Source organism: Mandrillus leucophaeus, unplaced genomic scaffold, assembly GCF_000951045.1.
Source record: "Mandrillus leucophaeus isolate KB7577 unplaced genomic scaffold, Mleu.le_1.0 Scaffold719, whole genome shotgun sequence".
Taxonomy (NCBI): Eukaryota; Metazoa; Chordata; class Mammalia; order Primates; family Cercopithecidae; genus Mandrillus; species Mandrillus leucophaeus.
This window is the reverse complement of record NW_012107797.1, coordinates 276,845-300,076: the sequence shown is the minus strand read 5'-3', so window position 1 is coordinate 300,076 and position 23,232 is coordinate 276,845. Positions and strand designations below refer to the sequence as shown.

Sequence of the window (23,232 nt, the reverse complement as noted above, 5' to 3'; positions counted from 1 at the left end):
TGTTTCATCTTCAGGCAAAAGAAAGTGAAAATGGCTTCAAAGGTTACATCTCAAATGAACACTATAAAATGCATCCACACTTGCCTTTGAAATTGTAGTGGTTCAAGCACATGGAGACAAGCAACAATGTTTATTTCCTGATACTAATGAGCTTATCTGTCTTTACCTATGATGATTGTTCTTAGAGACAAACAGATAAAAATACAAATTATATCTGACTGTTCTAAAAAGAAAAGATTGCCAGACTATTTTATTTTTTGGCGGTTATATGATTCAAAAAAGTAATTTTTTTCTCAATTCCTAGGAAGAAGGCAGATAAATCACATTCCTGTGGACCAATGCCCTTAGTGGATGAGTTTTGTGGCATGGTGGTGATGTAGTTAGCAAGAGCCCTGCCTGTTTTCTGGAGAGTACTATACTTGTCAAACCAGCTCCTAGGACAGTGCAGGGTTGTGACTGGTGTTTTGGGGTTCTCTGCGCATAAGCCCTTCCCTTTTAATACAAACAGCAAGATCATCCTGTTGATGAATGACTGTGTGCACCAAAAGGCGACAACGATGAGGCAATTGATGCATTTGTAACTCAATGTCTGACTGAATTCCAGTTTTCTTTTCTCAAAGTGGCGAAACAGGAAGCAACATCCCATCAGGAAGAACCTGAGGTGCCATCCAGTAGCTTTGCCTCACGTCACTGACTGCCCTCAGTCAGAAATCTCGACTTGCAACTTTGGAGGGTGGGTCTCTGAAGGAATTTCAGGGCTTACGCAGAGATGAGGTGTGTTGCTCTCTGAGGAGAACGAAGCTGGCTGGAATGCTGGAAGCTGCTCTCTGACTACACTTCACAAGCAAGGGGCACCTTTTGTGGACTGACATTTCAGAAAGGTAGGCACCATCTCATTGACGTAGTTAGAATTTGACGACTTTCAAAACCAAGGTGGCCGTGATTCCGTGTGTGAGCTTGTGGGTGTATGTGTGCCTGGGTGCGTGACAGAGAGAGGGAGAGGAGACAGAGAGTAGGGGAGAGGCAGCTAAATGAAGTCTGATGTTTGGGAGAAATACAGAAAGACAGACTTGGGGCCCTCTGCTTTGTAGAGTTTTGCTTGTAAGTGTTTAGTAGTGGAGGGTAAATGTTGAGTCCAAACTTCCACTCCTGACCTGCATTGCTCTCGGGCGAGTTTAAACTGATTCATTGAGGGTTAGGAAGAATGGTTTGGGCAATGAAATCACATGCGCTGAATACTCGGCATAGCTTGGTTTATTAGGAAAGCCCTGACTCCAGGTGGAATGAAAGGGGTCACCACAGATCTTTGCCAGGTGGCATGGCAAAGGCCATTTCAGACCGTCTCAGAGTGCCTTAAACTGAGAACAAGGTGGGACTTGCTCACCCCTAGTGGCAAGCCTTCCTAAGCTGCTGCTGTCCTGAGAGATATAGTGCTCAATGTCATGCCAGGAGAAATTAGCTGTTTAGTTCTAAGGCTGCCAGTCTCATGCAAAAGAAATGAAACAAAATCAAACTACTTTTTCTGATCCAAGCAAACGTTTAGCAAGAATGTTCTGTTAAGCGTTTTTATTTTTTTGAAAGCTTTACACAAAGCAAGGGAAATAAACCTTTAGGGCTGACCAGATAATGAATTTTAATTTATTCATTAACCCACAATGTTCAAGTGCCTTCTCTACCATAAGTGAGTGTTTGACTTGAAACTTCACCTTTTCATTGCCTTCCCCCTACAAGTCTTTTGTTTTTCTTAAAAGGGGTTTCCATTTATAATTTCATCAACAGAATTTCTGGAAAAAGGGACAAATTCTTTAAAGAGAAAATAAGTATATGTTCATAAAGGTAATAATTGTGTGGTCCTCTCATTAACAATATTTCTGCTTTTTTCTAAAGTATCAATCAAATTGATTTACATAAGTTTGAAGATCATTCTGGGCTAATAATAATCTACATTTACTAAGTCCTTGCTGTGTGTACATGCATTTTCCCATTTAGGGCTCATGATATGCCACTTTCAGATGAGGAATTGAGGCTTAGTGAGATTTACAGTGGTACAGTAGGGATGTGAGAAAGCCACAGTTTTATTGCCTTTCTACACACTAAGATATATGATTTCAGCCCATTCTATATTCCCATTCAATTCCATTAACCCCTCACAGGGTCCTTGTTGTGTGGAGGGATTCCTGAAGCCATGATAATATTCAAACACTCTAACTTGGTATCTTATAACAAAAGGCCAAAATCAATCAATTTATCGCCTGCTTCTGCTGCTGGGGGAAGGCTTGGTGTGGTGGACAGAACATTGACTAGAAAGACAGATCAAAATTCAAATTCCTGAATCCTGCTTACTAACTGTGACCCTGGCAAGTCACTGAAATTCCTTTTTTATTTTTTTGTGATGGAGTCTCGCTCTGTCACTGAGGCTGGAGTGCAGTGGCATGATCTTGGCTCTCTGCAACCTCTGCTTCCTGGGTTCAAGTGATTCTCATGCCTCAACCTGCCAAGTAGCTGGGAGTACAGGCATGTGACACCATACCAAGCTAATTTTTTTTTTGTATTTTTAGTAGAGATGGGAGTTTTGCCATGTTGGTCAGTCTAGTCTTGAACTCCTGGCCACAAGTGATGTGCCCACCTCAGCCTCCCAAAGTGCTGGGATTCCAGGTGTGACCCTGGAATCAGTGAAATTCTTCAAATCTCAGTTTCCTTATTTATAAGATAATTATTATAACATCCATCAAACGAGGTTGTTTATTATAAGGCATAAAAAGGCAGGGTATGTCAAATGCCTTCCGTAGGACCTGACAGAGTGTAGGCCCTTAGTAAACAGTATTAATTTCCCCATTTTGCAGTGATTTCTTCATGCTCTTGACATGTTGGATCCTGTTCTAGGACTGGGGGTACCACCAGTGAACAAGGTAGACAAGTCCCTGCCCTCAGGGAGTTGCCTTTCCACTGGTACTTGTTCCTTATACCCTAGTGTACTTTCTTGGGAAATCACTTTGCGATTATCCTCCTTTGTGGAGCTGATCCAGCTTTCAAACAGCCTCTTAAGCAAAGTACTGAAGTCCTATGCCAAAAATCCCCCAAAGCACAGTAAAATCAGGCAAAGAGCAAGAACATCAGATACTTCTTTTTCAAAAGTCAGTTTGTTGTGGTAGGCCAGGAAAGTTATGTTTTTACACACACACACACACACACACACACACACACACACACACACACACAGAGTTTATGTGGGTTTTCCCTGGCCTCCACACCATAGCAGAAGCACTGCCAGGAGCTGGCAGAGTGCTCATGGAAGGAGGGTGCTGGGCTGGCTCCAAGGGAGCTCCCTTCGCTCACAGAGCACAGAGTGTATCGTGGCAACTGTTCATTTATCTTGGGCCCCAAGCCATCCACACAACAAGCTTGGACTTTCCAAGCCCTCCCCAACACGAATTTAGGGATGCGATGCAAAGATTGACCTGCAGATACACACCTTTATAAGGATGGATTTGGGACAAAAGCGATTGACTTATGTTTTGGCAAAAAGCCTTCAGTCAAGTTCATCAAGTAGGCCAGCTGGCATCAAGAATGGTGTTTTGGCAATCTGTCTCTATATTTGAATCTGGAGAAACTTCAGATCATAGCAGAGAGATAGCAGAGGGGAACACAGGGAAGCTCTCTCTGGAATCAGCTGCAGGTAGATTCTTTTTTCTCCTGGAAACACCTCAACACACACTACAACAATCTAACTGATCTTATACAGGCCAAGTTTGTGGTTTTATTTACTGAGTGGACCTAGGATGACTGAAGAAATCCTTGTGCCAACCCTAGACAGACCAGACAGTTGGCAGTATGAAAGAAGGTATTCTAAAGTAGCAGGATTTATTTTCCTAAGTCCTGTGCAACAATCAAGTCCATCATTTTACAGCCATACTGTATGTACTGCCTTAAGATTTGTCCTTGTAGCTGGAATTTAAAATGATGAAAACAAATGAAGCTAAAAGTCTAATTAAAATAAATAAATTAGGGTTATGTATAAAAACCCCAATTGGCAAGTGAACGGAGAGATTAAGAATCTTTGACCTTGTACAAAACTGTAACAGCCACAATTCTCCACAGGGCTTTCTGTTGATGGTGGACAGATGTTCAATTGTAAATGGGCTTCAGTTAGATCACTTCCAAAGGTTGTTATTATCATAATTTCAAGGCTGAGAAGTTCCATTAATAAATAGAAAATAGCTCTGATGAGGTTTGACTTGGATGTCCATGAAATAAATTTTACCTTTCCCAAATATGAGAATTTTAAATTTCTCCATCTGTGAGTATCTTCTTGCTACTCAAATATAAAATTAAAGGGTTCTGGTTATTTATTTTTTGGCCTACCTGGCCGCTGGAAAATCTGTGGAGACGATTTGTGCTGGTGTTGGGATTGTATGTTTCGATCTAATGGAAAGTTTCCTTTTTATTGTTTCCTGAGTTAAATCTTTAGGAAATACCAGAAAACTAAGATATTTAACCAAAATTCCCAAATCTGTCTGCTCAGGATTGGTAAACATACACTCACACGCATACACACACATGTGTGCATGTGTGCATGTGCATAATATGAAAACACAACCAAAAGATGCATACATTTCTCAGTAATGAGAAAAGTGTAAAATTCACAGGTAAGGCATATATTTAGGTTATTTGAAGACGTAAAATATTACATTAAGGAGCTTGAAGCCATTTTTACTTACTATATTCATGTTCTAAGATGAAGTACTTAGTGAAGAAAAATCATGTGATAATCCATTTAATTCTCTGCTGGGATAAGGTCTATTTGTTTTATTTTGATTTCTTTGCCAGACATATTTTACTGGATAGTCAATAAATACTTGTTGATTGGATTGACCCTGACACAGCTGAACAATAAACTAATTATTTCAAAATTTAAGCAAAACATTCTGAAAGCATTTTCTTCAATAATGAAGGTTACTTGACATCATTTAATAACTAACTTGGCTTCAATTTCTTCCCCTCAAAGTTTGTTTTCTTGTTTGACACATGATTAAAACTTTAAAAACATACGATATACTGATGCTGAACAAATGTCAAATTCTGCAGATTAGCAATTTTCATTTGTAATGTTCACATCACAGGATCATTACTATATTCCACTTTGGGTCAAAGTTACAGGGTTTCATAATGAGCTATTGCTATCCCATTAGCTGTAGCTTGCTTTTCCTGGCTTGATTCCAACAGAGATCTGCCTTATGTGGAATTCTGGGCTATAACTAATTGTGTAAGAGTAAAACTTCAGAGCTATTCTAGGATGACTATAAAATTGTATGCAACTTGAATTTTTCTAAGTGATTGTTGTGTAGATTACACTATTGCAGTGATTTTCAAATGTTTTTAACCATTACTGATAGCAAGAAATACTTTTCAGATCTCAACTTAGGATACATACACACACACAATTCTGAAATAATAGTTTCATTAAAACAATACCTGTAGATATTGATGTTTTCTATTTCATTTCATTACACTTTACAAAATTTCTGGTCATAAACTACTAATTAATTTTGTGACCTACTGGTAGTGGTTCTCAATACTCTCTGAAAATTATAATCAACTAGGGAACAATAGACCAATGGACTAAGATGATAGAAAAAAACCTCCACAAATTTGGACCTTTGATTTATGACAACATTGGCACTACAGGAAAGGATGGCCATTTGAATGTCCATGTACAAATAAATGAGTCTTGAGTCTCATCTTAAAATTTGTACAGCTCTAAGTATTAATCTAGATGTGATAGGTAAAACAATATAACTTCTAGATCTTCACTGTCCAATGTGGCAACTGCTAGCCACATGTGGCTATTGAGTACCTGAAATACTAGAAAATTTAAAATTACATATGTTACTCCCATTTTTTTTCCTACTGAACAGCATTGTTTTAGATGACAAAACAGAATATGTGTATGACCTTGGGTAGACAGTGATTTCTTTTTCTTTTCTTTTTTTTTTTTTTGAGAGAGTCTTGCTCTGTTGCCCAGGCTGGAGTGCAGTGGCGCAAGCTTGGCTCATTGCAAGCTCTGCCTCCTGGTTCACGCCATTCTCCTGCCTCAGCCTCCTGAGTAGCTGGGACTACAGGCGCCCACCACCATGACCGGATAGTTTTTTGTATTTTTAGTAGAGATGGGGTTTCACCGTATTAGCCAGGATGGTCTCGATCTCCTGACCTTGTGATCTGCTCGCCTAGGCCTCCCAAAGTGCTGGGATTACAGGTGTGAGCCACCGCACCCGGCAATTTCTTAAACAAGATACAAAAAGTACTAACATGATGAAAAATATCTATAAATTGGTTACATTAAAAATAAGAACTTCTGTTTCTCAAAGCATACCACTAAAAGAGTAAAAGACAAACTGCAGGAGAGGAGACATTTGCCATGCAAATAACATGCAGGGAGTCATGCATATAACATGACTTGTTATGCATGTAACAAACAAGGAGTCCTATCCAAAATAGAAACAAGGCAATTCTGAAAGATAGACTATCACAACCGGAAAATTGGGCAGGGGTTTTGACCGGTTCTTTCCCGGAAAACATATTCAGAGAGCCAAGAAACATGAAACATACTTAACCTTGTTAGCTTTCTGGGGGAATGCAGATTAAAACTGCAGTGAAGTACCACTACACACCCATCAGAAAGGTGAAAATTTAAAAGACAGACATTATAAATGTTGGCAAGGATATGAAACCACTGGAACTCTCATACGTCACTGTGGGGAGTGTAAATAGTCACAACAGCTTTGAAAAACTGTTCGGCAATATCCATTAAGCTGAATATACATATGCCTTATGACCTGGCGTTTCCACTCCCAGGTATGTGTTCTATAGAAATGCATTCACGTATTTACCTAAAGCATGTGCAAGAATGTTCATAAATGGCACCTTTAAGTGTTATAATCCCAAACTCAAAACAAACCCATATTTCCATCAACAACAGAGTGGGAAAACAGATTGTGATATAGTCATGGGATGGAATATAAAACGTCAATGAAAATGAGTTTGTTACTGTTACATGCAACAACAGAGATGCGTCTCAGTCCTGAAAGTTGAGTGAAAGAATCCAGATGCCAAGGAATGTGCTCAAAACAATTGTTTTTACATAAAGTTCAAGAACAGGCAACATGAATCCATGGTGGTGACAGGGAGAGACATGAGGAAGAGTCTGGGGTGCTGGTCGTATTCTTTTGTGCTTTGTCACTTTACCATCTGTATGTTATACTTCAGTAGTTATATTACAGTGACAGTACAGCAGTGACAATACTGATACCAGGACTGTACCTTCAGAAATCTTGGTTTAGTTGATCTGGTTAGGTAGAAAGCATAGTCTAAAAATCTCTCCCAAGGAATTCACATGTAGAACCAGGGTTGGGAACCAGTGCACTAATGGTTCACGACTGGTCCTTTGAAAACCCATGTGCTATGACAAACTGTAATTTTTACACCAGGCTGTGCTAGGCCCTTATTATCTCTGCTCAAGTTACACTGACTTGAAGACATAATTCATATTGAGAAATGTTAGCAACATAAGGAGTCACAAAGTTAACTGCCCTAGAAAGCCAGTCAGGTCCCTGAAAACAGTTGGCCAGGTGGGTAACCATGTGTTCCATTTAAGGCCTATGGCTCCAGTGATTCTTGCCAATCTTCTGAGTTTCTGAGTGAAGCTGCAAATCTGGATTTCTATATGCAAATTCCTGAATTTTCAGTGTTGGCGGAAATCGTTTTAAAGCCCCATGCACCAGTCCAAACTGGTAGGCCCAACTTTGCCAGCACCAAGCTCTCCCATTGGTTTGAAACTCTGACTTAAGTTTTAGACCTATTATAGAAGGATGCTTACGGGCATAGTTGTATAGTATATTAATTATGTTTCTCTTTTTCTGTTTCTGCAGGGATGTTGTGAAACAAAAGGAGACATTTATATATATACATACATATAGTATTTGAGTTCCTCAGTAGAAAGCTATCATATATACTCAGGTAATTATCTTTATTTTATTTTATTTTATTTTATCTCTACTGTGTTTTCTTAACTATAATCTTGGGAAATTAACATCTGTGACTCAAAAGTTGATTATCTGTCACTGTTTTGCATATTCTGGGGACAAGTGGAGTTTTGGGCAAAGCCAGTACCATGCTATTCTCTATGAAATACTGTAGATTTGTATTTTTTCCTTTTGAGAGGGGAGATGCAGGAGAAAGCTTCATGTGATAGCAGCAGGTAGCAAAGAGTCATCATTCGGTGGCATTTGCTGTCTGTGCTCTGGTCTTCCCTCCCCCATAACACCTGCTGTTCTGATGGGAAGGAAGGAAGAGCTGGCAGTGCTGGGCGGGCCTCTAGCTTCCAACGTCTTACCTGTAAGGAGGAACTTTCAAAACCACATTCCTTCAAAATCATAAAATATGACCCCAAATGATAAAAAATGATCATTTGTACGAGGAAGTCATTCATGAAGCATGTTCACAAATATTGACTTGATGAAAGGCAAAGTCAGGTACATAGAGGGGAGGAGTTGCACTTTTACCGTTAATGTCTAAATTTGAGACTGGCTCTGTATCACCTTGAACAAGTTGCTTTATCTCTCTAAACGTCATTGTTCACCTGCAAATTGGAAGCATGAATAATTATTATTGTTGTAAGGATTCAATGAGTGGATGCTTGTGGGTTCAACATTGTAAGCTGTGGTATATACAGTTGTTCGTTATAATTTTAATCATCTCATTTACTTTTTGCAATGGTCTGTGAAAAGCTGGTGTTATTATTCCCAGTTTTCAGCTTCAAGAACCAGATATTCATGCTGCTGGATGTCTGATCCCAGGTCTATGCTCTCCCTGCACCAGCTGTGCTTGCTCACACAGAGCTTCCCCTCCTTCCCACCCTGCCCACTCCTAATGGGACAGTGGAGGGCTCAGGCAGAAGGGGCTCCCATCCAAGGCAACACCCTGCCTTGGGCCTATCATTTTCTACACCTTCTTACCAAAAGTTTTGCTAAACAGCAAAGGCAGTTCATCACACATGTATTTTCCCAGCCTGCTTTTTAGTGAAGGTGACAGTGGTGAACAGGTAGCCTAATAGGAGGAAGAAATACTTCCTGCTCACAAAGAAAGTGCTTGCTGTGGGAAGGAGCAGTCCAGTGGGACCTTTAGGAGTCACATAAGGATGTCTGTCTTGGTCATGCTATCAGCACCTCTGGTGGCTACACAGCCAGAACAGATCTTTGGCTTCCAGAATTCATGGGACTTCTGGAGGTTCAGACCTATCCCAAGGCCCTGTGAACAGGCCTACCCCTAACATTTGCAAGACACAGGGCAAGAATACAAATGGAGGCACCAGCCCTCAGCTGGGCCCGCTCTTTCCTCCCAGCCCCACTTATGTCCTGCTCCACTAGGAGCCTGGTGTGCATGTGTGTGGCCACTGCATGCTACGTTCCCTGCCTTCCCCTCCCCAAGTCTTCTTTGGGCCTTCTCCAGGCCTAACATTATACTGTGCTGTCATTTATAAGAGGGCAGACCTAGAAAAGGGCCCATGCAGGTCCTGGAAGTGGGCTCAGAGCTGCTCAGGCAGGGAATTCTAGGATCCTTAATCACCTAGCAAGTCTGGAAAGGGAGCATGGATGTGGGTGTGCATGTCTCCTTGAACCCATGGACTCCTCACGCAAGGAAGAAGTGAGGCCAGAGGAGGGCCAGAGTGGGGGTCTTTTAAATTAAGGCCAGATGTAAGGGTGGGGCTGCTCTTGAGGATCAAGCACAGCGTCCTGGTACACAGATGGCACTTAATCATACCTTTGACTGATGTGCGACAGAGTGACAAAGGCTGAGCAATGTCAGAATTGCTGTGGAATATCTAAGTATTGCTCTTCTTCCACCTCCATGCTCCATAAACATCGACCTAGAAGCGTGGCAAAGGTTGGAGTGGCTGGGATTTCATAAGATGGCAGATGAGTGACATTCCCAACCTTGTGTGCTAACAGGAAGAGCAGTTTACTGAGAAAAAACTTCACTGGGCGGGGAAGAGAAACAATCCAAGGCTCTCCCTCTCCCCAAACAAGAGGACATCACTGAGGCTCAGATGGGTGTCTCTTGGTATATTTTTAGAATCCATGTAGGTTCAGTGTCTTTTATATGTATATTCCAGGTAATAGTTGGTATATTTGAAGCTGAATATCATATGACCCTTCTGTTCACTTTTTTTTTTTGAGAGCATTTATTTCCTTTAGAGCAACCTAAAGATATCTATATTTAAATTTCATGAACATGAATAACATTGAGGAACTCTGAGTCCCCTCACATAGCACCTGGAGCTGCTGCTGGAAGGTGGGGATGGGAGTGAAGGGGGTCAGAGTGGTCAGTTCAATTCCAAGTCCACTTCCATCACTGTCTCATTTCCAGCATTCTCCTCCACAAAATCTGGACTTGTGATTCACAGTAGCACTTTGGCCAAGTATATTTTTTGGAGAATTTTTTTTTTTTTTTTTTGAGACAGAATCTCGCTCTGTCGCCCAGGTTGGAGTGCAGTGATGCAATCTTGGCTCATTGCAACCTCTGCCTCCCGGGTTCAAGTGATTCTCCTGCCTCAGCATCCTGAGTAGCTGGGATCACAAATGCACACCACCACGCCTGGCTAATTTTGTATTTTTAGTAGAGATGGTTTCACCATGTTGGTCAGGCTGATCTCGTACTCCTGACCAGGTAATCCGCCCACCTCGGCCTCCCAAAGTGCTGGGATTACAGGCATGAGCCACCACGCCCAGTCTGGCGGAATTTTTTAAAATAAAATATCCAATAAGTCTTAAAGAAAGCATTTTAAAAAGAAGGCTTAGGAACTCAGTGACCCCAGATAAAGATCAATAGAGGAGAATCAGAAGATCACATTGGCACATGTTTGACTGATCCCCCAGGGAAAAGGAGATGATCATGTGCCTGGTGTAGTGTTGAGCTAGGAAATCCTGTGTATGGTATTAGCACAGTATCATCTCACATTCATACCAGCTGATTTTCACTAATAGGCAGAGAGATGATGTGAAAATTGTGTAAATGCATATTGACAGAAATTTAAGGATACTCCTTTGAAAGAATGTATATTTGAAAAGTCTGGAAATTTTTATTTTTAAATAATATGTTACATTTTCAAACAATATTCCCAAGACTTTTTCTGCCAGACATCTTTGTAAGCGAAGTATCTCTAAATTCAAAGTCATAGATTTAATCATTAATCAAAAAATTGAATAAATGAAATTTTTTCTCTAATGTTCCAGGCACTGCAGATATTCTGTATGAGCCATGCTCTCTCTTTCTCTCTGTCCTTCTCTCTCTCTCTGTGTCCTTCTCTCTCTCTCTGTCCTTCTCTCTTTCTCTGTCCCTGTCTCTCCCTGTCACTCTGTGTGTGTCTCTCTCTGTCTCTTTCTCTTTGTCCCTCTCTCTCTCATTCTGTGTTTGTCTTTGTCTATCTCTCTGTCACCCCTCTATCTATTTAAAATCGGGGTGTTATACATTTTTTTCTTTAAGAGGGTTCTTGCATTAGACAGGGCTAGACAGAAAAGATTAGCCTGTTTCCAGTGTGAAGTCTTATGGTTTATTTTCTCTTGGTGAGTAATTAGCAAGGGCTGGTGATCACTGACAGAGGGAGCAGCTGCCCTGGCCAGAGAGATGAATGACCAATCCCCATTTGCTCAAGGTAGAAAACAGTAACTATTCCAACAGGTGCCTAATCCCCTAGCTCAGTGCCATTGGCCCTTGGCCAGAGATATTGCTCTGACTTTTCTTGTGATTTCAGAGTCTGTAAAGAAAGCAGTTGAGACTGTATTTGGGGGATGTTTTTCTGCACTCCTTCACCATTTCCCTGCCTCTCCTGTAGGCGCTCATACCTGCTGCACCCCACCCTCCTCCAAGAACTACTAGAATCTTTGTCATCCTGTTCTTTTCCAAGGGGTGCTTTATCTTGCGGGGGCTGTACAACAGGAAATGCTGACTGCAAACATTACATAACAAAAACTTATTTTAAAATATTAAAATTTGGAGCTTGCATCATCAGTGTACCTTAGTAACCCCAAATCCTTTCCTAAAAGTGACCCAGCTTCCTCTTTATCTGTGGGTGAGAGACAGATGTTCCAAATTCCTTCTTGATCAAGAGGTGGCCTCACACCCTCCTCTAGGTCCTACTCTTTTTCATAAAATGATTCCTTTGGTGGCACTGCCCAAGCAAGTTTTATGAGGTAAGAAATCCTGCTGTCACTGAGGAAATGAGTCAACCTGCAAGTGACACTATCCCTCAGAAAAGCCACTCCCCCACCAACACTTGGTCAGGCTGACCTAAACCCTGATCAGGGTATTGTAGGAAAGGAGGGACTGCTGGCTGGCCATCGTGCCACTTGGAAGGCACAGTGCCATTGATGAGGAAATGTAAATAGTGACTGCAGTACCAATGCCAACAGTATATTGGGCACTTGCCTTGTGCCAGGCATTACATTAGGTAATTGAGACACATGATGTACTTTATTTAATCCTAACCTAGAACTTACAAAATAAACATAAAATGTTGTGTCTATTTTTACAGACTGACTTGCCCAAGATCCCTTAGCTATTCAGTGACAGGACTGACCTTCAAACTGGGCTTCCTGACTCCAGAACCACAGTTCTAAGTTTTCAGGCTTTGTGAGGAATTCAGGAAAACATTGCTTGCTCTAAGCCATGTGGTTGGAAAGTGGTGAAAATGGCATTCAGATTCCCAAACTCCTTTTATTAGCAAGCCACTAGGTCCTGGGTTCTCACATGTCCTGTCCTGGAAATCCTACTCCCGTTTGCTGGGGTTGGGAGGGAAATCTGGGCATTCTCCCAGGTGAGGCCCATCTTTGGAAAGCTTGGGACCACCTGACACTGCAACACAGACTCTCCAGGACCTGTCCCTGGGTATTTTACTCAGCACAGTTGGTACCCATTATGTGGGCTTTCCTTACTGAAAGACGGCTGTGAATCCAGTTATCTTTATCCAGTAGTGAGAGAGATGAGAACACGATGGGGGAGGAGGCTATGAAGCCATAGGAGGTTCTCCCATTTCTCTCTCTGAGGAATCTTTTAAAACTTAGTATTTAATTTTATTGTTTAAACCAGCCTGACATCTGATTCTTTCCTGTGCCCAGTAGGTGAGGATAATAAGATGAGTTTACTACATAACACTTACCCAGCTTTGTGGGTTACTGTGTTCAGGTATGTCTGTATACCTAATCTCCCTTAGTCCAATGACAGGTCTTTGTGGTAGGTGGAATTAACCCCATGTAACAGGCCAGTAAACAAAGATTCAGAGAGATTGAGTTGCCTGAGATCACTCAGCTACTAAGTGACAGGACTGGCCCTCAAACCAGGTTTCCTGACTGTAGAGGCACCGTTCTCTTGAAAGATTTTAGGCTCTGTGCAAGACTTATAGCTGCTTGTGGTATGTGAAGTGCTGCATTCACTCATTTTTGTTTGTTATTTTTATTGTATTCATCAATTGCCAGCTTGCAATTTGTATAACGGCCTTACCCACCCCTTTCTAACTGGATAAGGTGACCAGAAGCCAGTGCAGCACCCTTGAGTGGCACACAGGAGGTGTTTGCAGACACTAAGGCAATCCTTTAGTCCCTCAAATGGGAAAACTGAGACAGAACCAGGTGACTCACCTTAGGCCCTTTGTGACTCACTGGCAGCACGTTCCCAATTCCTTTGCTCTGGCCTGGACCAGTCACTTGTGCCCGACACTAATAACAGGGTAATTTGTGAGGCACGATGTGTTCTCCAGGCGAGGGAGGAGAGTTTGCGAAGGTGGTCAGTGGAGGGGAGCAAGATGTTTACCAGCAATTGGAAAGGAAATGCTGACAGGATGCTACTTGGATTAACATTTCTTAATGTTGCAACACCATTGCCTACTTACCCAGCCACCAATTTACATTTTAGATTCCTAAAGTGAACCACCAAAAGGTGGGGAGGGGAGTTCTACCTTTGAAAACAGAACTATCAATCTCATAGTGTTCCTCCCCATCACCTTGGATCCCTTTTTTTGGAACCCTAAGATTTACATTCTTCTAAGACATTTCTGTTCTGTAACTTTGCTTTACACCCCTCTGATTTCAGTCATACCTGTTTTTTCTGCAAATTTCTATCCACATGACCAGTTTAAGTCAACTTCCTGGGTCACTTACCACCCTGGGTCCTGAGTAGGCCTTTGATAATCTCTGTCGAGGTAATGATGGGGCAAAGACAAGCCTGAGCAGATTAAGGTGAAGGGGCCTTGGGAGAATTCCATTTTGGTGAGCACTGCCTCCTGGAAAGCCATGTGCTATTGTGTCTTTATTACCTCCACACTGTAAAGTCAGTTTACAGGTAGATTTCAAGAGCCTGTCTTCCTACTGACTAAGGGAGTACACTTTATATTTTCTCTGAAATTGTTAAAATCCAAAAGATTCCAGTAGTTAGCTGTTTGTGTGAGTAAAATGGCTGTGATAAGTTTTTATGTAGGTAGCAAACTTGCCTTATTTCAAATCAGTTTAATCCACATATTATCTGTGTGAAGGCATTAGCTTTTGTATATGAAACATTTACTATAAAAAATTAGCCTCTTAAAGTATTAATGTGAAACAAATCATAATTTGGTCAGGGGGAACTAGGTGTATATTGGAAAAACACTGGCTTTCCTGGCTTTACTCAGATAAAGCAATTTTATTTCCCTGGGATTCACTTTCGTCATATTTATAGCATTGGGCTAGATGTTGCATGATTTTTAGAATAAAATTTGCTTTCACTGATTTGAATAATCAATTAAGAAAACAGTGATACATTTTTCTAATGTTGAATCAGTAGTAACAATATTTTAAAAGTTTAAGCCACCCGGAATTTATCATTTTAGTATACCAATTATTTTTTATGTTTCTTTCTAGTTTTTATTTTTATACCCACACACATACATATGATATGTATAAAATAGTATCATATAATGAGATCATATGCATCATATAATCATAGTATGATATAACTTTGAATTTGGGTTTTACTTTTTAATATGTCATGGGATTTTTCATGTTGATACATTTTATAACATTAGCTGGATATTATCTGGAGTTAATATTTCAAATATGCTTAAACATTCTGGTTTTTAAAAACTAGTATTACTGACATTGAAGTGTTATTTATTAATTGTAGCTTTCAAAAATTGTGTCCAGTTTTATGTATATTCCCAGGTACACTTGAACATTTTAGTGACTCCTAAAATTTATTATCTCATTTCCAAAAGGATACTATCATTTATGTTGCCACCAGTAACAGATGCGTGTAGTAATTTTACTATATGGTAGTTTGCACTGAATATTATTTTTAAATAACTTCTTCTAACTTAATAAGTGTCAATTAAAGAATTTTAGAACCTGGAAGTTTATGTAGTTCCCTTCTTTAGAAGGGCAATTTCATGGTATTTAATAGCTTCTCTCCAATTTATCATTTAACAGACATGAAATAAAGCAATTTACAAGCATTTACCCACTTACTCATTCTAACAACCCTGCAGGGAGGTGATGTACAATGATCAACTCCATCTTGTAGATGGGGAAACTGAGGTCATGCTAGTTGTCCATGGGCACGTGGCTAGTTAAGTGTCAGAACTAGGTTTTAGACCTGAGGAGCCTGGCTCCAAAGTCCATGTGCTTGACCGCTATGGTATATGTATTGAGCACTTACTATTTGTACCTCCTGTATGCCAGGTTATGGAACCTTGGGGGATCTGGGGCTCTGAAAAGCCTAGATGAGGATCTTATAGATGCTTAAATGGAGACTTGAGGATTTAGGAGGAGAGAGTGAGGTGAAGTGGTGAGCAGAGCATTCTAGGCAGAAGGAATGGCTTACGCAAATGCCTCAAGGCTAAAAAAAGAACTTTGACAGTAATTCCAGTACTTTGGAAGGCTGAGGTGGAAGGACTGCTTGAGCCCAGGAGTTTGAGACCAGCCTGGGCAATATAGTAAGACCTTGTCACTACTAAAAATGAAAAACTAGCTGGGTGTGGTGGTGCACGCCTGTGGTCCCAGCTACTTAGGAGGCTGAGGTGGGAGTATTGCTTGAGCCCAGAAGGTCAAGGCTTCAGTGAGCCAGGATCATGCCACTAAACTCCAGCCTGGGGGACAGAGCAAGATCTTATCTCAAAAAAAAAAAAAAAAAAAGTAAAGAAAACAAGAACTTTGCCTTTTACTTTCAAAGATTAGAAAGCAGACCCCTCACAGTTGCAGTATCACAGACTGAGGGGAAGTGGGGCACAGAAGGACTGGAAAAGTAGGCAGGGGTCCAGCCAACCAGGGCCCTCCTGCAAGCATCTCAGTTACAGGAGAGTGCAGGTAGACGTAAGATAGGGAGCTGCCTCCAGACAGAGGCGGACTCATTTTGGACAAAAAGCCTCTGACAGAACCTTCCCCAAGTGGAGTTTATTCTGCACACAACAGGAGACAGCAGTAGCTACCTGGAGCATTTCTAAGAATTAATTCATTGGCTCAAGATTTAGGTTAGGAAGGGGCTGATAGATGGCAACCTAGATCACAGTGTATCACGGAGTTTTATTTCAGAGCCAAGAGAAACACATCTTGAAGAGAAGAGCATGAGGGGAGAGCTCTGGCCTGAAAGGGAACTTGACCACACACAGATGCCAAATGTTTAATTGGCATTTTTGAGGTTTATTAGTTTTGCTAGGAAAATGTCCCAATTTTATTTAGTAACAACGAGAAAGTATTGCCCTAGTAGAAAGTGATAGCTGGTTCATGGAGACATTAATTTAAATTTTGGAATCAGTGGGAGCAGAAGGGCAGAATCACATCATCCTGAAACCTCAAGTCATCACCTAATTTATAAGCACGATAAAGTAAAGCAAACTCTACCAACAGTGATAGGAGGGAAAATGAGAGGGCTCTCCCTTCTCATTTGGGCTTCAGAGGCCTTTTTTGACCTGCTTAGAATACCCTCAGCCTTTGATATCTAGTATTAGAGTAGGCACATAAAGATGGTTGGACTTTTCCATCAAGGCAGACTGGGTCCAGTCAGGGCTAGAATAATGGGAGATTGGCTAGTAACAACTCTGATGAATATTGGACTTAGCACGTATAAGAAGCAATCACACCTCTGGGATATCGAGCACCCAAGGAAGAGGCTCCCTGCAGGCTGACATGCAGACCCTCTTGAAAGGAGTCTTTATGGTACCAGCGGAACTTGCTGGAAACCAGCCCTCTGGAACTTACCATAAATCTGCTCTATAGGGTGCTGGGAGAGCTGCTTGTTAGCAGGTATCTCCCTGGAGGCAGGTGCCACAACACCCCCAAGGGAGGTGTTAAAATCTGCTGGCGGCTGGGGGCTGCTGGAGCCCTTCACTGTAAGTGCCCCAGATCACAAAAGCGAAACCCTTTCCTCCCACCATGTTGCTCCATGACCCTCTTCTGGCAAAGTTTCCTGGCCAGCTGGCAAAGGGAAAATACATAAACGGATTGAATCCATTTTCCCAGAGCAGACAAAAAGGATGAATTTGGAGTTGAGAGGCATTAACTTGACAACTGGCCCAAGCTTCATAAAAGAAGCCCTGTAAGCAGAGCAAAGACTTATGATGCTTCTCTCTAGAGCATGTAACAGAGTATTAATGGAAACCCAGTCTCCCAATGGACTTACGACGAAAAAAGTCCCTGGGTTATTTTTTTAAATTGAGTTATAGAAGTTCTTTATATATTCTAGATATAAGTTCTTTATATTGCACTTATTTTCTCCCAGTCTGTACTGTGACTTTTTTATTCTCTTAAAGCTGTTGTTTTCTTTGAGATGGAGTCTTGCTCTGTCACCCAGGCTGGAGTGCAGTGGTGTAATCTTGGCTCACTACAACCTCCGCCTCCAGGGTTCAAGAGATTCTCCCACCTCAGCCTCCTGAGTAACTGGGATTACAGGCGCCTGCCACCACACCTGGCTAATTTTTGTATTTTTAGTAGAGATGGGGTTTTACCATGTTGGTCAGTCTGATCTCGAACTCCTGACCTCAGGTGATCCACCCACCTCAGCCTCCCAAAGTGCTGGGATTACAGGCGTCAGTCACCGCGCCCAACCTTTATGGTATCTTTTGATGAGCAGAAGTCTCCATGTTTTACAGTCTACCTGGAAACAACACAAATGATAGCTCTTGTTTACTTATCTTTTCTATTATTTTATCTGTATTATTAGAGTCACAGTCTCACCTATTGTACAAAGAGAACTCAAAATTCAATGACTAAGATAAAAGTTGATTTCTCTTGCATGTAACAGTACAGATATGAGTGGTTCAGGGCTAATGAGCTAATTGGCTTTAAAAATCACTCCTGTCCTATCAGCTGCATCTCCAGCTATCAGGAAGGCAGAGAGAAACCAGGACATGCAGCTTGGTCTTTAGGGAGATTATGCAAATCAATTCCACCCCTATGTCATTGACCCAGGCATAGTCACACGTGCCACGTCTGGGGAGGCTGGAGAATACCGCCTCATGGAGCAGGCGGCTACATGCCAGGTGTAACTTGGGTGGGGGCTGGGGGTGTGTGACTAAAAAGAATAAATGGATACTTGGGAGCATCCTGATACCACTTAATGACATCTTTGAGGTGATAGCATATTTTTGTCACAAATATTATGAATTTTTCTTCTTTTTAAAAAAATCTCTAAGTCTATTATGAATTTCTTCCAGGTTTTAAATTAATATAATTGTAAAATTTTGTATAGGAGAATTCCTTAAAATTATTTTTTGTCTTGTAGTAAGTTAATTGCTCCACTACATTAAAGTACAGGATATTTTTCTTTTTTTTTCTCTTCAGTTCTTTTTACAGTTAGAGCCTAAAGCATTTATAGTTTTTTTAAATGCACTAACTTAGTCACAGTGAATAACCTTCAAGGTTAAAGTGTTCCATCATTTGCATTGTCTTCTTCGTGTGAAACGGTACAATTTTAAATGCATTTAGAATTGGAATTTACAGTGGGCTTCGTCTTAACGGTGTGCACAGGAGGTGCGTAGATGCTCATGTTTTCCTTTGTGTTTTATCTTAAAGTCATACCATTTTTTTTTTTTTTTTTTGACTGGGTTTGTAGAGCTGGTTCCAAAGAAAGCACAAACAGACTAATGTAGATAAACATGTTTACCCGACCCTTTAACCAAATTTTAAGAATTTTTTTACAACTAACAAAGATGAGGTTGTTTTTAGATAATTGAATCAGATTTTATTTTTGGCTGAAGCATCACTCTTTGATTGTTCAAAAATGCATTCTAGCCCCAGTAAGCTTTACATCCATTCGTTCAATAAATACTCGTTTGGTGTCTACTGTGTGGCCAGCTCTGAGTAGGCAGTAGTGAGCAAGACGGAGAAGGTCCTTCTGTTACAGAGCTGACTTTCCCTTCACCAGAGAACGCTGGTCACTTATAACCTAGCTGGTCACCTGACCTTCAAAAGCTCTTACCAACTCACATCCTCCAACCATAATAGTACTCAGAGATTGCGAATGTTGACTCAAGCGCATCCTTTCACTTTGTCAGTCAGAAAAATACCTTTACTTCAGTTTGACTTGTTTGCCCACCTTGCCATTTCTTGTTACTGCTCTCTGTCTGAGAGAGACCTTCTGTTGTGTAGAGATAGTTTCTTGTTGCTCTCCTCTATCTGAGGGATATGTTCTATAGCGATATCTTCTAAGCTGGTGTGGAACTTACAGTATGAATAGGATGAATAATTACCAGATGTTGTCTAAAGCCTCATCGTGGATTGGAGTTCTTACATCAGCGAGAGTTAGACTGTCGTATTTTTTAAAACTTTACAAAAATGTTGCTTCGAATAGTGATAAACTTGTGGCCCAGTTAGTTTTATTCCTTCAGTCCTAAGGTCGAATGGAATGGCATCCATTTGAGGAAGTAGCTCAACAGTCTTCATTTATACATTAGGTTCTATACCTATGAGGTTAGAAAAGAATGACCATGAACCCCCTACATTAGCTACATTGTCTTCTTGGAAACTTTTGGCGGCTGCCAAGTCGAAAATAGGGTTTAAGAATTCCGCAGTATTAGCAAAAAACACAGCTGGGGCTGAGATGCCTCATCCGTTCCTATTGCTTCCCCCAAAGTACAAATAAATAACTGCTGGCATTTTTCTTGCAAATATTTCTTATTTAAAAAATAGCCTCAGACATTTTTTGTGTAAATAAAATCACAATTTCTTCTGATATTTTTATATGAGTAAAAATTGCAGAACTTAGAGAATGCACAAGGGATGAGAAGAAGGGGCCTTGAGTAGCTGAAGAGAGAAAAAGGAACTGGGAATGACCCAAGGGTAAATAAGTACATTTGCTTCCAAGAGAATTCCAAGCAGAGATACTGAAGAGTTGTTAACAGAGTTTATTTTTAAATTGCCAGAAATTGCTAGAATTGAGTCAAATGACTAAAGATGGGAGATGGGCTAAGAACTTAATGTGGGCATCAGTGGGCTCCTGAGACTGACCAAAAAGTGAGTGACTCACAATCAGGGTCCTTAAATGACAGAATCATTGCTGTGAAGGGTCAAGTATTTTTCACAGCAGTGACATGTGGGGTTTTAAAAATACAGATATCTCTCCATCTCAATATTTTGTAACTGTCCTTTCCATCTGAGTATTGTTGAAGTATTATAATACTTACATAGTTAACCCAGCACAAATGTATCGTTCTACTCACAGTATAGGTGATATGTTTTTTTCATCCACCAAGCATCTTTTTAAGGCTATTCAGGGAAGCCAGCAGCCTCCTTTACATGGAGAAAAACCACCTTAAGCAGTAACTAAGAGTGTCATTGTCAAATTTCCAACAGGAAGAGCAGGGACAAAAATGGGAGAGAAAGAAGAAAAAGGGACAAATGAGCAAGTGAGTGCCCATTGTCAGCAAGATGAGGTCAGAGGCTAAACAGAGGGAGAAACTGACAAACGCTGCAGGCTGTGTACTTCCCAGTTATGAATCTTAAAAACAGGTACCTCTGCTACACTTTAGGTTCAGACAACCAAATTGGAGTCATCAGTTTCTCTAAAGGAGGGTGTGGAGTGTGCTGGATGTATAAGTCAGGGTTCTTGGTTATAGGCAATAGAATCTACCTCTTTTACCTCTTTCTTAGTACCTTAAATAAAAGACTTCACTAGAGGCAACTCACATCATTGAAGGAAGGCTAGTGGACTAGACTTGGATAACAGTGGAAACCAAGACAATCAGGAAATCCAAGAAGCTGAGAGACCGGGACTATCTTTTCAGCAGCAGCAGTCACGGCCGCCACTGCCTCAGCAGGATGCCATCTGCTGCTACTACCGGATAGCATTATCTGCTCCAGATTCAGTCCCAAGAAAAGCATCTGAATGACTAGCTCTAAGGTCAGGTCAATGCCAGCAGATGGAGAATCGCCCCCTTTGGCATTCACAGTGGGAAAGGCATCGCACTAACTTCACACATGGTGGCAATTTTCCCTGACTACTATGTGGGCTGGGTGCTGAGCTGGTGGCATGTCCAAAATGACATGTCCAGTATACTTGGATCAGGTAAATGTGACTCTGAAGGATCCCAGAGGTTCTGGCTGTGGGTTACCACAGGCTGTGGCCTTAGAGCAGCCATGGAGAGGCCGTGAGAATGTGACTTGTTTCTTGCTAATAGTCTGAAGTGGCAGAGAGGATTAGAGAAGAGTGACTGTCACAGTCTTCACTTCTTTTGTCTGTTTAGCCTCTGATCTCATCTTGAGGGACGATGAGGCTGGCTGGAGGGGTAGCCTGGACCATTAAAGCCCACACCCAGAGCTGAAATATTGGCTTATGGAGTCTATGACCACCCTTATTTTCAAGCGTCCATCATCTGGGAGAGACACTTTTTCAGGAGAGTTCAATTTTACTTTTTAAAGCATACCGGTTTTTTTTCTTCCATAAAGTCATGAAATTTAAAGTCATGCTGAAGTCTGAACCTGGTTATAGTCTTTATTTCTTTTATTTAGTTTTTGGGGTTCGTGGATGCAAGCTTGACTCAGGAGAAATGAAAAACAGGCAGCTGCAGCATGAAATTCAGGATAAGCCATAGATTAAAAGGTATAAAGGTTAAAAGTTGATGAAGCTGAGAAGGAGGCTTCCTAACTTTTTAATTTTTTTGGAGGTATAAATTACATACCATGCAATTCACCCATTTAATGTGTGCAATTCATTTTTTTTTAGTTTATTTACGGAATTGTGCAACCAACACCACATTCAAATGTTAAACATTTTTGCCACCTTAAAAAGAAACCCTGTATCCATCAGAAGCCATTTCTCATTTTCCCCCATCTGTCCCCACTTCTGCTTTACCTCACTAAGGAGCTACTAACCTACTTTGTATCTCTTCCGGATATTTCACGTAAATGGAATCATACAATATGTGGCCTTCTGTGTCTGGCCACTTAGCATCATGCTTTCAAGGGTCATCCATACTGAGCATGAATCTTTTCTATTTTCTTCAGTACTAGGAGTAGAATTACGAAGTCTTATGGGAACTGTATATTTAACCATTTAAGAAACCAACAGCCTGTTTTCCATGGCAGTGGCACTTTGTCACATTCCCACCAGCAGTGTCTGGTTGGGGAGGGGGTCCTGGTTTCTTCACACCCGGTCAGCACTTGTGATCTGTTGGATGGCAACTGTGGGTGTGAAGGGCATCTCTGGGTATGGTTGTGACTTCCATTTCTCTCATGGCTGAGGCAGAGCATCTTTTCATGTGCTTATTGGCCATTTCTATATTGTCTTTGTTAAAATGCCTATTCAGATCCTTTGCTCATTTTTAAATTGGATTATTTGTCAGTTTTTTTATTGAGTTGTCAGTGTCCTTTACGTATTCTAACTACAAGTCCCTTCTCAGATATGTGACCTTCAAATATTTTTTCCATTCTGTGGTTCATCATTGATAGTATCCATTTGTCTATTCTTTCTTTTGTTGCTTGTGCTTTTTGCTTGTTGTTCGTTCGTTTGTTTTGAAACAGGGTCTGTCAGACCCTATGGCTCACAAAGACACCCCATAGGCTCACAGAGGAGCTAGCTACCAAATTCTGTCACTCAGGCTGGAGTGCAGTGGCCCCATTTTGGCTTACTGAAACCTCTGCCTCTGGGCTCAAGCAATCTTCCCACCTCAGTATCCTGAGTAACTGAGATTACAGGTGCATGCCACCATGCCCCATGCCTAGC

The 23,232-nt window shown here is 41.1% G+C and overlaps 1 protein-coding gene across 1 annotated transcript in view; it reads left to right on the top strand.

The window, feature by feature from the left end:
* CERS3 (ceramide synthase 3) overlaps positions 1-23,232 on the top strand; it is a 149,023-nt gene that overhangs the window by 17,954 nt on the left and 107,837 nt on the right. Inside the window, exons 2-3 of the mRNA XM_011965246.1 lie at positions 621-881; positions 7,926-8,013. The gene's annotated coding sequence lies outside the window, so the exon portion shown is untranslated. The remainder of the gene's footprint in view (positions 1-620; positions 882-7,925; positions 8,014-23,232) is intronic.